Source organism: Eriocheir sinensis, chromosome 17, assembly GCF_024679095.1.
Source record: "Eriocheir sinensis breed Jianghai 21 chromosome 17, ASM2467909v1, whole genome shotgun sequence".
Classification (NCBI taxonomy): domain Eukaryota; kingdom Metazoa; phylum Arthropoda; class Malacostraca; order Decapoda; family Varunidae; genus Eriocheir; species Eriocheir sinensis.
Genome location: NC_066525.1, coordinates 5,438,159 through 5,453,158, shown reverse-complemented (window position 1 = coordinate 5,453,158; position 15,000 = coordinate 5,438,159). Strand labels below are relative to the sequence as shown.

General features: G+C 46.1%; 1 protein-coding gene and 1 long non-coding RNA gene across 7 annotated transcripts in view; one reads left to right on the top strand and one right to left on the bottom strand.

The window, feature by feature from the left end:
• Window positions 1-15,000, top strand: part of LOC126999838 (uncharacterized) — a 106,912-nt gene that overhangs the window by 13,606 nt on the left and 78,306 nt on the right. The window contains exon 2 of one of the 2 annotated variants that reach the window (XR_007753634.1): window positions 3,028-3,099. This is a non-coding gene — a long non-coding RNA (uncharacterized LOC126999838). Of the gene's footprint in view, window positions 1-1,347; window positions 3,100-15,000 lie in introns of those variants that run through there. The other variant, XR_007753633.1, reaches the window with a different exon arrangement.
• Window positions 1-15,000, bottom strand: part of LOC126999836 (uncharacterized) — a 25,606-nt gene that overhangs the window by 9,783 nt on the left and 823 nt on the right. Inside the window, exon 1 of one of the 5 annotated variants that reach the window (XM_050862872.1) lies at window positions 14,157-14,350. The exons of 1 other annotated variant lie outside the window; for it this stretch is intronic. The gene's annotated coding sequence lies outside the window, so the exon portion shown is untranslated. Of the gene's footprint in view, window positions 1-3,655; window positions 3,781-12,969; window positions 13,233-13,701; window positions 14,132-14,156; window positions 14,351-15,000 lie in introns of those variants that run through there. 3 more of the 5 variants (XM_050862871.1, XM_050862870.1, XM_050862873.1) reach the window with 3 other exon arrangements.

The window sequence follows — 15,000 nt, the reverse complement described above, 5'->3', positions numbered from 1 at the left end:
GTACCAAGCAAACACTATAAGGAAACAATACAATACCAAACAAACCAATAACAATACTAAGCCAACAATACAATTTAGATTTATCGCCCTGCACTCCAGTCTCATTTTTAATTTTTTATCTCGTGGGTCCCGAGGCGCCTCGTCCCAAAGCCACACCCACCAATGCCTTCCTTGACGTACAGGCAGACTAGACACCTTCCCCCCCCCCCCCCACCAACCGTACCTTTCCCCCCTGCCCCCCCTCGTCCCCAAGGCTGTCCAGCTTGGAAACGCGCAATATTCCCCCCTTCCCCCCTGGCAGCGGCCCTGTGTTTATTCATGCCCGTGTGTGACGAAAATAATGGTAAATAAGAACAGTGAACGGCAGCAACGGGAATGATGATAGATAAAAGAATAATAAAAATGATGGTAAATAACAACAGTAGCCATAACAGCGCGGACGACAACAACGATGATGCTTGATGAAAGTATAATGAAAACAATAACAACAGTGATGGGAAATTAACTTTTTTTTATTATTGTTTCCTTTTTTTTGTGCCCTTGAGCTGTCTCCTTTGTTGTAAAAAAAACAAAAAAACAACAACAACAAAAAAACTGGGGAGTGCCCAGAGAGGATAAGACCAATGCGGGGTATCAATGCAATACCTAAGAAAATACAGCAAAGTACAAGAAAAAAAATAACCAATAATACCAATGATAAAAAAAAAAACCCTGAGGAATGCCCAAAGTGGATGAAATTATCGATTCTGGGTATCACTATAAGAAGAAAAAAATGCAGATGGGTGAAAATAGATTAAAAGTGAAAGACAAAACAGAGACATATAAATCAAGCAACGGCAATGAACATGACTTGATTGTGATGTAGAGGAGGACAGCAGCTGATGGACAAATCAATGGACTCGATGACTGGGAAGGATCTGATATATAAGGACTCAAGGGAAGGCCGCCCACTAGCTGCGTTGAAAATAATAAGCACCCAACGGCTGCATCGTGACGGGGAACGAGAAGTTGAGAAGAGAAGAGAAGAGAAGAGAGAAAAAAGAAAAAGAAAAGAAAAGAAAGGAAAAGAGAAGAGAAGAGGAGAGGAGAGGAGAGGAGAGGAGAGAAAAAAAGGAAAAGAAAAAAAGAAAAGAAGAGTAGAGTAGAGTAGAGTAGAGTAGAGAGAGAGAGAGAGAGAGAGAGAGAGAGAGAGAGAGAGAGAGAGAGAGAGAGAGAGAAAGAAAAGAAAAGAAAAGAAAAAAGAAAAGCAAAGAGGAGAGGAGAGAAGAGAGAAAAACGAAAACGAAAAAAGAAAAAGAAAAAAGAAAAAGAAAAAAGAAGAGAGAGAGGAGGGGGGGGGGGGTGAATGGGGCTAACGTGGTACAATGGTTAGCACGCCATCCTACGAATCTGAGGGGCTGGGTTCGATCCTATCCAGTGGGCGCTCATCTTACCTATTTGTTCATCCTCCCTTTCATGCTGGTCGACATATGAGTATACCTGAGGAAACTTGGGCAAGGAAAACTGTGCTAACCCGGATGCTACAATTGCCAAAGATCCCGGATGTTCCTACCGCCCAGAGGCTCAAGGAATAATGAGGCGAGATGAGATGTCTGAGTTGGCAAAAGTGTTCCTCGCGCAATGCTGGGAAAAAAGGGCACAAATGTCTGAATAAGTGAAGATAAGTGACTTTAACCCCTTGACTGCGGATTTCCTTTAAGAAGACCTCATCAAGCTACAGGAGTGGAGCAAAAATTGGCTGCTATAATTCAATGAAGAAAAAACGTAATGTCCTGCACCTTGGGAGGGGATATCCAGCACACCACTACCACATGGGAAACACTCCACTATCCACCACAGAGACAGAGAAAGACCAGGAAGTATATGTTACCAGGCTAACAGTGAAAACCAAATCCGTGCCAATCGCAGCAGACGGGTTAATTCAGTTTAAAACATTACGTAACACTGAAAAGGAAGGTGTGTGAGTAAGAAGAAGGGAGGAACGAGAGGAGGAGGACCTAAGAAGCGATACAAGGCGTTACAGGTCAAAAGAAGAAGAAGAAGAAGAAGGAGAAGGAGAAGGAGAAGCGAACCGAGGCCATACCCAGCTTACCATATGCCCCTGACTTTATCTCTACCATGTTCTGCACTAAAATAATACAAGACACCTCTCCGTCCGAAATTGGCCTCACTTTTGGCCACTCTAGACTTATCACTGTATGAGAGCAACAGTTAAAGGGCTTCTTTTTTTTTTTTTTGCAACAGTCAGCGGGCTTTTTTTTTTTTACATATTCTTTTTTGATGCCCTTGAGTTGCTCTGTGTGCTGAAAAAAGAAAAAAAAAACATGGTAAAAATAAGGATCACCATTTTTTTTTTTTTTTTACAATAAAGGAGGCGGCTCAAGGGCAACAAAAAGAGTAGAAAAAAAGCCCGCTACTCACCACTACTAACCCAGAACAGAATAAAGGCCTTTCCCAATGTCCTCCACTTCTGTCTGATAATGGTGTCTTCATCCTGCTCCTGCAAATGCTCTAGAGATGAACTAAGAGCCTGGCCGGAACAGGATGAAGTAGTACACTATCATCAGACAAAGAGAGGTGGAGGACATCGGAAAAGGTCTGTATCCTGCATTGGACTAGTAATGAATAAATATGTTAATTACTTTAATTGGATATATTATCTTGTCTACTTTTATCTGCTACCTTATTCATCTGCGGTTTTTCATATCTGTTATAACGGTTCTCAGTATCGATCTCTCCATTCATCTTTGGGTACGTTTCAGTTTCCTTTTAATATCTAAGTCTCTGATCCATATGTCATGCTCAGGAGAACGAACTAATCGAAAACCCTTCTCTTCAGTAGACAGGCTGAGAGACTCCCAATATGTTACCTTATATCTGAAAACACACTAGACTAGACTAACACTTTTTTTATCTCCGTTTCTAGTGAGGGATTAACTCTTATGATCGTAAAAGGTTCTCGACTAAAATCCATCGTGTATTATATCCTTATGTCCTTGTTATAACATTTTTTCATATTTTTTTCAGGCATGACGATCTGCCTGGCTGCTGACGAGGCACCAACCAGCATCTTTTGGAGTGGCCGTCACGATGCAGTGGGTGAGTGTTGCGTGCTTCCCTTTGTTTTGTTAGTTTTCTCTTCCTTCATAGTCCACGCTTCACGCCATGACTTCCTTGCCGTAACATAACTACAAAGTGCATCACGGACTGTGGCTTATCAACGGTATCATTATCTGTCTCGTCCTGCCTTTGTTTTGCTAGTTTTCTTTTCCTTCATAGTCCACGCTTCACGCTGTAACTTCCTTGCCGTAACATAAACAGCGTACGGCTACAAGGTGCATCGCTAAATATGTCTTATCAACGGTATCATTATCTGTCTCGTCCTGCCTTTATTTTGTTAGTTTTCTTTTCCTTCATAGTCCACGCTTCACGCTGTAACTTCATTGCCGTAACATAAACAGCGTACGGCTACAAGGTGCATCACTAAATATGTCTTATCAAACGGCACCATTACCTGTCTCGTTCTGCCTTTGTTTTGCTAGTTTTATTTTCCTTCTTAGTCCACGCTTCACGCTGTAACTTCCTTGCCGTAACATAAACAGCGTACGGCTACATGGTGCATCACTAAATATGTCTTATCAAACGGCACCATTACCTGTCTCGTTCTGCCTTTGTTTTGCTAGTTTTATTTTCCTTCTTAGTCCACGCTTCACGCCACGACTTCCTTGCCGCAACACCAACAGCGTAGAGACACACGGTGCATCGCAGAACACGTCTTATCCACGGCAGTCTAATCCGTTTTATACCAGTTGTAAGAGGCTGCGACCTTAGCCTTAATGACGGAGGGGCGAATACATGTGAAGGACAAGTATGCGTGTTGGCAGAAGACGTCTCGATGGGGAAGAGTAGCGAGGTGACTCATCGTGGGGGAGACTGGGGGGTGGCGAGTCACGGGAAGGAAGGGGAAGGGGGGTGAGGGGGGGAGTGAGGGGATGAGGAAACAGGTACTCGGCTCTGAATGGAATGTATACGGAAATGGGTTATCATAGGTATGTATAGGAGAGGAGAATGGGGAAAATGGGGGAATGGGGAGGAAAGCTAATTGTGGAGAGGGGATGGAATGGCGGGGCGGGATGTGCAGAATGCTTGTAGAATGTAAGGCCTTGAATGTCTCGGCTCAGGAACCTCTCTCTCTCTTCCTCTCTCTCTCCCTCCCCCCCGTTCCTTTCTCCAACCCCTCCGTCTGCTTCCCTACCACATCACCAAGGTGCGGAAAATTACCTTCTATTCGGCCTTCACACCATTCCTGGCCGCCCTTCGAACCCTGCCATGCGAACAAACGGTATACGCCTCTATCTTCGTAACGTTAATTTCTCCTTCTCGTCCTTCTCCTGCATGCCTGATACCCTACGCCCCTGTGAATGGGTACCAGGTATTAATCGGGGGTGGGGGTGGGGGGGGGTGTCCCGTCTCCTGGGATCTGTTTCCTTCCCCTTCTGTCTCTCTCCGGCGTATGACCACAGATGTTGCGCCGACTAAACGAAACTTTCCAAACTTTTTCCCCGGCATGCCTTTCATTCTTCGTCCTTCCTCTTCTCCTCCTCCTTCACTGTCTTCGAAGTGCGCCTCCCCCTCGTCTTTCCCTGCTGGTTATACTTCGTTCTTCCTCTCATCTCAGTACTTCGTCTTCTCTCCTTCCTCTTCTGGTGTCTGTTCTTCCTATGTATTCCTATGTATTCCTCCTCTACTATCTTTATAACTTTTCTCTCTTTTGTCTTTCTCTGCTTGTTATCTTTCGTCCTTTCTCCCTCTTCATTCCTTCGTGTTCTCTCCTCCTTTTCCTTCACCGTCTTCAAATCGTTTCTTGATCTCCTCTCTCTACTTGTCAACCATTCTTCGTCCATCCATTTCAGTCCTTCGTCCTTCCTCTCCAGTACTTTCTCTCCTCCTCTTCCTCCTCCTCCTCCACTATCTTCATAACTTTTCTTCATCTTGTCTCTCCCTCCTTGTTATCTTTTGTCCTTTCTCCCTCTTCAGTACTTCCTCGCCTCCTCTTCCTCCTCCTCCTCCACTGTCTTCATAGCTTTTCTTCATCTTGTCTCTCCCTCCTTGTTATCTTTCGTCCTTTCCCCCTCTTCATTCCTTCGTCTTCTCTCCTTTTCATTCACCATCTTTCTCTACTTGTCATCCGTTCTTTGTGCCTCCATTTCAGTCCTTCGTCCTTTCTCTTCAGTACTTCCTCTCCTCCTCTTCCTCTTCCCTCTTCATTTCATGGTAATTATCTCGGAAGCAGGAAGCTCACCCCTGTTTTGTAATACTTAGCATGCTGTGTGCCTGCTGCCTCTCACTCGGCATGCAGCCACAATGTTGCCGCCGCCGCCGCCTCACTCTTGCGTATATTGCTTCACAACAATCTCCTCTCCCCCTTCCTCCTTCCCTTCTCTCTCGGCCTCTCTCTCTCTCTTGGTTGTTTTCCTTTCCCCATTCGTTCTTCTTCCTGTTCCTTCTCCTTGGTTCCATTCTCCTTCCCTTTCGTTCCCCTTCCTTCTCCTAACCGTTCTCTCCCCCTCTCCCTGCTTCTATTCTTCTTCCAGTTGTTCCCCTTCCTCCCTAACCCTTCCCATCACTCTGTTCTTACGCTCTCTTCCTGTTCCCCTTCGTTCTTCTCTCCTGTTCCCTCTCCTTGGTTCTGTTCTCCTTGCCTTTCGTTCCCCTTCCTTCCTCTAACCGTTCTCTCCCCCTCCCTGCTTCTATTCTTCTTCCAGTTGTTCCCCTTCCTTCTCTTAACCGTCACTCTGTTCTTACGTCCTCTTCCTGTTCCCCTTCGTTCTTCTCTCCTTGGTTCTATTCTCCTTGCCTTTCGTTCCCGTCATCTCCCCCTCCCTGCTTAATCTATTCTTCTTCCCGTTGTTCCCCTTCCTCCCCAGTCCTCCCCATCTCCCTCTCTGTTCTTCATACGCCCTCTTCCTGTCCCACCATCCCCTCTGTTCTCCTGACGTACTTTCCTGTTCCACCGTTCCCTTCGTCTTCCGTCTTTAGTTTCTGTTCTGTGCCTTTAGTTTCCAGTTCCGATGCAGATGGTCTATACGTACTTCTTAATTTTATCACATTATCTGCTGAATGGCCCTCCGTCCCCTCCTTGAGCCATTTGATATCAGTTATTTCCTACCGTCACTTTTTTTTTTACTCATTTTTTTCATAGCTTTTAGTGCTTTTTTGATTTCGGGATTTCTGTGACACCAATTTCTGTACTTTATTTTGGGGTGATTATCTGAAGTGTATCGTATTATAGTTTTTTTTTCATTCTTTCATTAATTATTGCTTTCTCCTCTTTTCTGAATTACTTTCGCTCGTTGTTTACTAATTTGGGGCGGAATATCTGAATCGTATATTTGTAGTTTTTCATTCTTTCTTTCTTAAGTGTTTGCTTTTTCTCTTCATTAATTTCATTCCTTGTTCTATTATAGCTTTCCCCTCTTTCTTAATTACTTTCGCTCTTTGTTTACTAATTTGGGGCGGAATATTTGAATCGTATATTTGTATTTTTTCATTCTTTCTTTCATGAGTTTTTGCTTCTTCTCTTCATTAATTTCATTCCTTGTTCTATTATAGCTTTCTCCTCTTTTCTTAATTACTTTCGCTCGTTGTTTACTAATTTTGGGGCGGAATATCTGAATCGTGTATTTGTACTTTTTCATTCTTTCTTTCATGAGTTTTTGCTTCTTCTCTTCATTAATCTTCTTCTTTCGTATATTTGTATTTTTTTCATTCTTTCATGAGTTTTTGCTTCTTCTCTTCATTAATCTATTTTTGGGAGAGGTGTTAACGACCCGAGCGACGGCGATGTAAGTAAAAGTGCTAAGCGAGTGAAAGGGCAAAGAACGACTGAAACCGAGAGTGTATTCCTGGGACGGGACGGGCGGGGCTGTTGGCGAGGCAGCGAGACAACCTTGAACCCGGGCAACCCCTCGCTGGATGTGGCCGGAAGAACATTAACCAGAAACTCCTCCCTTGCATGTGCGTTTGGTTATCTTATTAGTACCAATCTCTCCATCCCTCTTTGGGCATATCTCTATCCTTTCGAGAGATCTGATTCGTGTTTCTGATCTATATGTCTTGATGGGGAGAACTCGCTGATCGATCGAAAACCCTTATACATTAACCAGAGACTCCTCCCTTGCATGCGCGTTTGGTTATCTTCTTAGTACCAATCTCTCCATCCCTCTTTGGGCATATCTCTATCCTTTCGAGAGATCTGATTCGTGTTTCTGATCTATATGTCTTGATGGGGAGAACTCGCTGATCGATCGAAAACCCTTATACATTAACCAGACTCCTCCCTTGCATGCGCGTTTGGTTATCTTCTTAGTGCCAATCTCTCCATCCCTCTTTGAGCATATCTCGGTGTCTTTTCGAGAGATCTGATTCGTGTTTCTGATCTATATGTCTTGATGGGGAGAACTCGCTGATCGAAAACCCTTCTCTTTTTAAATATAGAAATTCCAGAGCGTTTCCCAATATCTATTTTTTTTTTTTAACAGCAAAGGAGACAGCTCAAAGGCACAAAAATATAAAACTGTAATAAAAAAAAAAAAGCCCGCTACTTGCTTAATTTTGGAGGTGGGCAGTACCGTGTTTTTTTCAAGTTCGTCTTTCCGTAGGCCTACCTCTGTGATTTCTGTGATGCCTCTTCCTATTTCGTTCCTGGATTGAATCTCTGGTTGTATTACACGCTAATTTTTATCGTTCTTTTTCATTAGTTATTGCTTTCTTTTCCTTTTTTAATTACCTTCGTTCTTTGTTTAGTTACTCGTTCTATTTCGGGAGGTTTCCTGAAGACTCACGCGCCGATGCAAGTAAGAGTGAAAGTGGGTGAAAGGACTGTACCAGGAAGAGGAGGAGGAGGAGGAGTTGAAGGAGTAGAAGGAAGAAAAAAAGAGGAGAAGTTGGAGGTAGAAAAAGAATCCTGGGCTGTACGGAGTTGGACGAGGTGGTAAAAAAGAGGAGACAGAGAAGTTGAAGGAAGAAGAAGAAGAAGAATCCTGGACTGTTCGGAGTTGAAGGAGGAAAAAGAGGAGGAGAAAGAGAAGATGGAGGAAGAAGAAGAAGAAGAATCCTGGGCTGTACGGAGTTGAAGGAGGAAAAAGAGGAGGAGAAAGAGAAGATGGAGGAAGAAGAAGAAGAAGAATCCTGGACTGTTCGGAGTTGAAGGAGGAAAGAGAGGAGGAGAAAGAGAAGTTGGAGGAAAAAGAAGAAGAATCCTGGGCTGTACGGAGTTGAAGGAGGAAAAAGAGGAGGAGAAAGAGAAGATGGAGGAAGAAGAAGAAGAAGAATCCTGGGTTGTACGGAGTTGGAGGAGGAAAAAGAGGAGGAGAAAGAGAAGTTGGAGGAAGAAGAAGAAGAAGAATCCTGGGCTGAACGGATTTGAAGGAGGAAAAAGAGGAGGAGAAAGAGAAATTGGAGGAAGAAGAAGAAGAATCCTGGGCTGTACGGAGTTGAAGGAGGAAAAAGAGGAGGAGAAAGAGAAGTTGGAGGAAGAAGAAGAAGAAGAATCCTGGACTGTTCGGAGTTGAAGGAGGAAAAAGAGGAGGAGAAAGAGAAGTTGGAGGAAGAAGAAGAAGAATCCTGGGGTGTACGGAGTTGAAGGAAGAAAAAGAGGAGGAGAAAGAGAAGTTGGAGGAAGAAGAAGAAGAATCCTGGGCTGTACGGAGTTGAAGGAGGAAAAAGAGGAGGAGAAAGAGAACTGGAGGAAGAAGAAGAAGAAGAATCCTGGGCTGTACGGAGTTGAAGGAGGAAAAAGAGGAGGAGAAAGAGAAGATGGAGGAAGAAGAAGAAGAAGAATCCTGGGCTGTACGGAGTTGGAGGAGGAAAAAGAGGACGAGAAAGAGAAGTTGGAGGAAGAAGAAGAAGAAGAAGAAGAAGAATCCTGGGCTGTACGGAGTTGAAGGAGGAAAAAGAGGAGGAGAAAGAGAAATGGAGGAAGAAGAAGAAAAATAATCCTGGGCTGTACGGAGTTGAAGGAGGAAAAAGAGGAGGAGAAAGAGAAATGGAGGAAGAAGTAGAAAAATAATCCTGGGCTGTACGGAGTTGAAGGAGGAAAAAGAGGAGGAGAAAGAGAAATGGAGGAAGAAGAAGAAAAATAATCCTGGGCTGTACGGAGTTGAAGGAGGAAAAAGAGGAGGAGAAAGAGAAGTTGGAGGAAGAAGAAGAAGAAGAAGAAGAAGAATCCTGGGCTGTACGGAGTTGAAGGAGGAAAAAGAGGAGGAGAAAGAGAAGTTGGAGGAAGAAGAAGAAGAAGAATCCTGGGCTGTACGGAGTTGAAGGAGGAAAAAGAGGAGAAAGAGAAGATGGAGGAAGAAGAAGAAGAAGAATCCTGGGCTGTACGGAGTTGAAGGAGGAAAAAGAGAAGGAGAAAGAGAAGTTGGAGGAAGAAGAAGAAGAAGAAGAAGAATCCTGGGCTGTACGGAGTTGAAGGAGGAAAAAGAGGAGGAGAAAGAGAAGTTGGAGGAAGAAGAAGAAGAAGAAGAAGAAGAATCCTGGGCTGTACGGAGTTGAAGGAGGAAAAAGAGGAGGAGAAAGAGAAGTTGGAGGAAGAAGAAGAAGAATCCTGGGCTGTACGGAGTTGAAGGAGGAAAAAGAGGAGGAGAAAGAGAAGTTGGAGGAAGAAGAAGAAGAAGAAGAATCCTGGGCTGTACGGAGTTGAAGGAGGAAAAAGAGGAGGAGAAAGAGAAGTTGGAGGAAGAAGAAGAAGAAGAATCCTGGGCTGTACGGAGTTGAAGGAGGAAAAAGAGGAGGAGAAAGAGAAGTTGGAGGAAGAAGAAGAAGAAGAATCCTGGGCTGTACGGAGTTGAAGGAGGAAAAAGAGGAGGAGAAAGAGAAGTTGAAGGAAGAAGAAGAATCCTGGGTTGGTATTCTCAAACTCTCCCGCCTCTCACATCAACTACTTCTAAACGCCGAAGAGGAGATAATCGAGTCAAAATGAGTGTTGTTTTAGGTTCACAGTGCAGAAGAAGGGTCACACTACCACCAGGGTCGCAAAACTACCCCCGGAAATGCCCCAAACTCCTACGAAAGCCTTGTGAAAAGTGTGTACTTGGGCGCCGATATGAATTCAGACCCTGGGCTGTGCGAGGCCGCAGAGTGACGGATGGCCTTGACGGGACAGCCCAAGACGACACACAAGGTTGCGGAAGAAATTACCTTAAATCTCATGCAAGACAAGAGACGCTGAGACAATGCTTCATCGGTTGAGCAACTTAAAAACAAGCACCACCCTTGGCCCCTGGAGTATGAAAGTGAGTGTTGTTTATGCGAGGGAGGGAGGTCTTGTCTCGCCCGCCTGTCTCTCTCTCTCTCTCTTTGGCTCGAGGGAAATAACAAGGCTGCCGTCATTAGCACAGACTCTCTTTCGGCCTTGTGACTCATGGTGTGTTGATGGTGCTGGTGCTGCCCCGTGAAAGATGAATCGCTCGTTAACCCCGGCCCTCTGTTGTTGTTTCCTGGTGCAGTTTAAAGTAATTATATAGTTGTTTACTTGGAGGTTTGCGTGGTGTAGGAGGAGAACGGAAGGGTTAGAAGTACTGGAGGAGGAGGAGGAGAAGGAAAAGGAAAAGGAGGAGGAGGAGGAAGAGGAGAAAGGGGGAAGAAGAAAAAGAAGAAGAGTAAAAGAGGTTGGAGATGAAGGGGAAGAAGGTGTGCTTAGTAATGTAACTTGGGAGGTACGAGAAGGAGGAGGAGGAGGAGGAGGAGGAGGAGGAGGAGGAGGAATTGTTGCTGTAGAAGGAGGACGAGGAGGAGGAACTGGTGTTGGAGAAAGAAGAGGAGGAGGAAAAGAAGTACGAGAATGAATGAAGTGAACACACGCTCGTCATTACACCTCTGGAATGCATCAGGTAAAATTAAGCCGTGGCAGACGCGTGCGAGGCAAGAGGTCTACCGTCTCGACAAAAACCCGTCGCTCGGAGGCCTGCGAATTTTACTTTTACCCGCAACTTCCGTGGCCCGCTGCCCTCCTCCTCTACGGTCCCTTCTCTTTCTGGCCCCCTTGCCCCCCTCCACCCCCCCTCTCCCTCCCTAATCCAAGCGACAAGCGGCCTCTCACCAGGCTCAGTTAGTATCCCCACTCCTTAAACTTTTGCTCCATTTGATCCTTTTTTACAAGTGTTACAAGTTTAACCGGTTCCGATGTTTTTGTCGCAGCGGAAAGATGTTTGTCTGCACAGTAGAAAATGAAAGTAATAAACTGGTGGGGATAGCTGCCAAGTCTCGGTGATTTAGTGGCAATGCTGAGACGGTAATGTGTGTGTTGAAACGTTTTTATATGCTGGAACGTTTGTGTGGCTGTTGGGGAGGAAAAATGAGCGGTTAACGTTTATGTTGTGCTTGGAGCGTTTGCATGATGAGGCTCATGCATGGATTGGCACGTCTTGTGAGTGCTAAATGTCGGTGTTAAAAGTTTAAAACGCTTCCTGGAACGTATATCAAAAAGCCCAAGAGAAAGTTAACGTGTGAATCTGTGCGAACGAGTGTTTCAGCGTATGATGGTGAATGCGTCAGACGGTTAGATCAGGTCCGGAGATGAACGCACGCAACAGTTACGTCGGTGTTGTCAGACGCTTCCGCTACTCACATCAACTCCTTCCAGACGCCAGAGAAGGAGATGAAGCAGGTTCTCAGGAGTGTTTTTTCATGTTCATAATGCAGAAGCTTTGTCAGACTACCACCGGGGTTATAAAACTACCCATGGAAATGCCCAACGCCAATGAAAGCCTTGTCAAATGTCTTTCCTACGTGGGGGCCGAAACGCTTAATTAAGAGTATGCTCCTAGTCCCCGGCGTGTGAGTGGGGCGCAAGGCCGCGACTGGGGCGAGGCGTGGCATGATGGGGGCGATGGGAGGTTGTTGGCCCCACGAGCCCTTATGAGCGTGGACAAGATCGTGACCGGTAGTCGGCGCCGTGCGGGGACGAACAATCACCTTCACCGTGAAGTTATTCTCAGCAAACAGGATATTTTTAGCACCATTCCATTTCCGGTGTCTGGTGGGCGCGCGGGGCAACGGCCTCCCTCGCGCCCGCCGCCGATTTTTTGTTCCCCCTTCCTATAGTCTTTCTCTGAACCCTGCCCTCAGGTTGCGTCATCTCTCTCTCTCTCTCTCTCTCTCTCTCTGGGGTTTCGTGGTGCAGTGGTTAGCACACTCGGCTCACAACCGAGAGAGCCCGGGTTCGATTCCCGGGCGGAATGGAAAAATTTTGGCGGCTTTTCCGATACACTACGCCGCTGTCCACCCAGCAGTGAATGGGTACCAGGTATTAATCGGGGGTTGTGTCCCGTCTCCTGGGATCTGTTCCCTTCTTCTATAATTCCTTCCCCTTCTGTTTCTCCCCGGCATATGACCACAGATGTTGCGCCGACTAAACGAAACTTTCCAACTTTCTCTCTCTCTCTCTCTCTCTCTCTCTCTCTCTCTCTCTCTCTCTCTCTCTCTCTCTCACTCACTAAATATATATAAAAATATATATATATTTATATAAATATATAATATATATATATATATATATATATATATATATATATTTTGCTGTCTGGTGTCAGCATTATAATCACTGCTAATAACATCACGTGACGTGCGGCACTTTACTGTAATCATTAGACGCACTGTAGCATAATCAGAATGTTAAAAAGCTCCGCGGGTCGCTCAGCGTGATGCAAATGTTCACGTCACCGTAAAGTTAACGACGTGTAACAACGATGAAACGCGAACCGCGCCGAGTGGTGAGTAATGTAGATGCTTTATCAAGTTATATATAAATATAAATATATATATATATATATATATATATATATATATATATATATATATATATATATATATATATATATATATATATATATATATATATATATATATATATATATATATCTCTCTCTCTCTCTCTCTCTCTCTCTCTCCCCGCACCGGTTGCCTCACCTTAGGTTCGGTAAGAAGTCGCGGAGAAAGTGAAGTTTTGGCGCGAAGGGGCGATGCTACGCCTCACCGTTTCCAGCTGTCACTAGAGTAGGTTTTAAGGGCACTTCATCCACGCCCTCGCCCCCCACCCCTCCCTGGCCGTGCCATCACCATCACTCATGCCAGTACTCGTGAGTCTCGCCCCCCCGCCCCTACTCCATGCCTGCTTCCCATCCCGTCACTCCATACACTCCTCATCACAACACTCCCCGCGGCAATTTTGACACTCTTCCCGAGGCACCGCACCTTTGCCTCACACCACACCGCTTCCCCGCACCTCACCACACCGCTTCCCCGCACCTCACCACACCGCTTCCCCGCACCTCACCACACCGCTTCCCCGCACCTCACCACCCCCTCCTCACACTCACCGATTACCCTCAACTCACTTCCCCCTCCTCACACACACCGCTTCCCCGCACCTCACCACCCCCTCCTCACACACACCGCTTCCCCGCACCTCACCACCTCCTCCTCACACCACACCGCTCCCCGCACCTCGACACATATCCACAACCTTCCTCCTCGACCACAGACCCTCGCTTCTCCATGAAAATCCTCCCCGTCGCCCCCCGCCCCTCCCAGCAACATCTTTATTCACCACAAGCGCGCGACGAGGCAAGGACAGCTGGTCATTACAACACCAGGCCTGTTTACTCCAACTACAGATGCTACGTCAAAAAAAAAACTCACCTCGCTCTCTCCGTTGATTCAAGATGAGAATACCTGTTCTTCGATCATCCCGCTGGATATAAGAGGAAAAAAATGCCTCAAGGTCCTTTACTGAGGGTGCTCGGGGGGAGGTGTAGCGGTTCCCTCACGTTTTCTTCGAGTGTCGACCTCAAAGGCAGAGGGTCCGTTGGTCTGTCTCTCTCCCTCGATACATTAAAAATATACGTCGTCTCCTGCCCTGGTATAGAAGAAAGCTCTCGTTTTAATACCTCCATGGAAAAAACAGGAGCTTCTACGAGAGGATTTTCAAACAGGTGAACTAAAGTACCGATACGTTAAAAAATTAGTAGTCTCCTGCCCTGGTGCACTCTCGAGGCAGGAAGCGAAAAAAGAATTCCACCGTGGGCCTGTTCCGGTGCGTGCGTCAAGTTGCCAGTCACGCTGAGCTCAAAAAACAATACCACCAGACTCCTGACCTAGCACGACCCGTCACGCGTCAGATGTGAAGCCTTCCGGGTGATCATATGTTCGGCATAGCTGCGTTGCGCTTCACTTCACGGAACGTTCAGTGCCGCGCCTTTTGTGGTTAGTGTTTCCAACGAAGCCTCGCACGTCGCCTCCTAAATAATGGTGGCGAGCCCCTGAACGACGGACGCTGTTATTGAAGGGCTCAGATCAAGGTGACTACTGGCGGACTTCCTATCATGTGACGTTATATAGGTGTGTGTGTGTGTGTGTGTGTGTGTGTGTGTGTGTGTGTGTAGGCATGCAGATATGATTTGTGCATGATTGGGTTTCTAAATACAACCTTATCCTCCATCCTACTCGCAGAAATGAGAACAGTGTTTGCAATCGCGGAAGAGCCGAGCTTCCCCTGGGGAATTCCACCGCTCCCCCCCCACCCCCCCTCCTTGTTTATACCCTCAACCCGTCCCCGCAGTGAGGCAGTGGTGTCTTGTTCTTCCCCTCCCCGTCCCCGCCTTACGGTCACACGCTGTCTGCTGGTTCCCTTTCCTTTCCCCTCCCGCGCTCCCCCACCCCGCCTGCACCTCCTCCGCCGCCTCCTACCTTCACTCTCACTCTCCACCGTACTGGCTAATTTTCTCTCATTCTTTGGCTTTTTTCACTTTCTCTCTCTCTCTCTCTCTCTCTCTCTCTCTCTCTCTCTCTCTCTCTCTCTCTCTCTCTCTCTCTCTCTCTCTCTCTCTCTCTCACTTTGATGTTTATTGACGCATGCACACAAAAGCCACTTTTTATTATTTTTCTTCGCGGACCATTGCATTGCTTGAAGTCTGTTGACGTAACAGTCTTTATGACCAA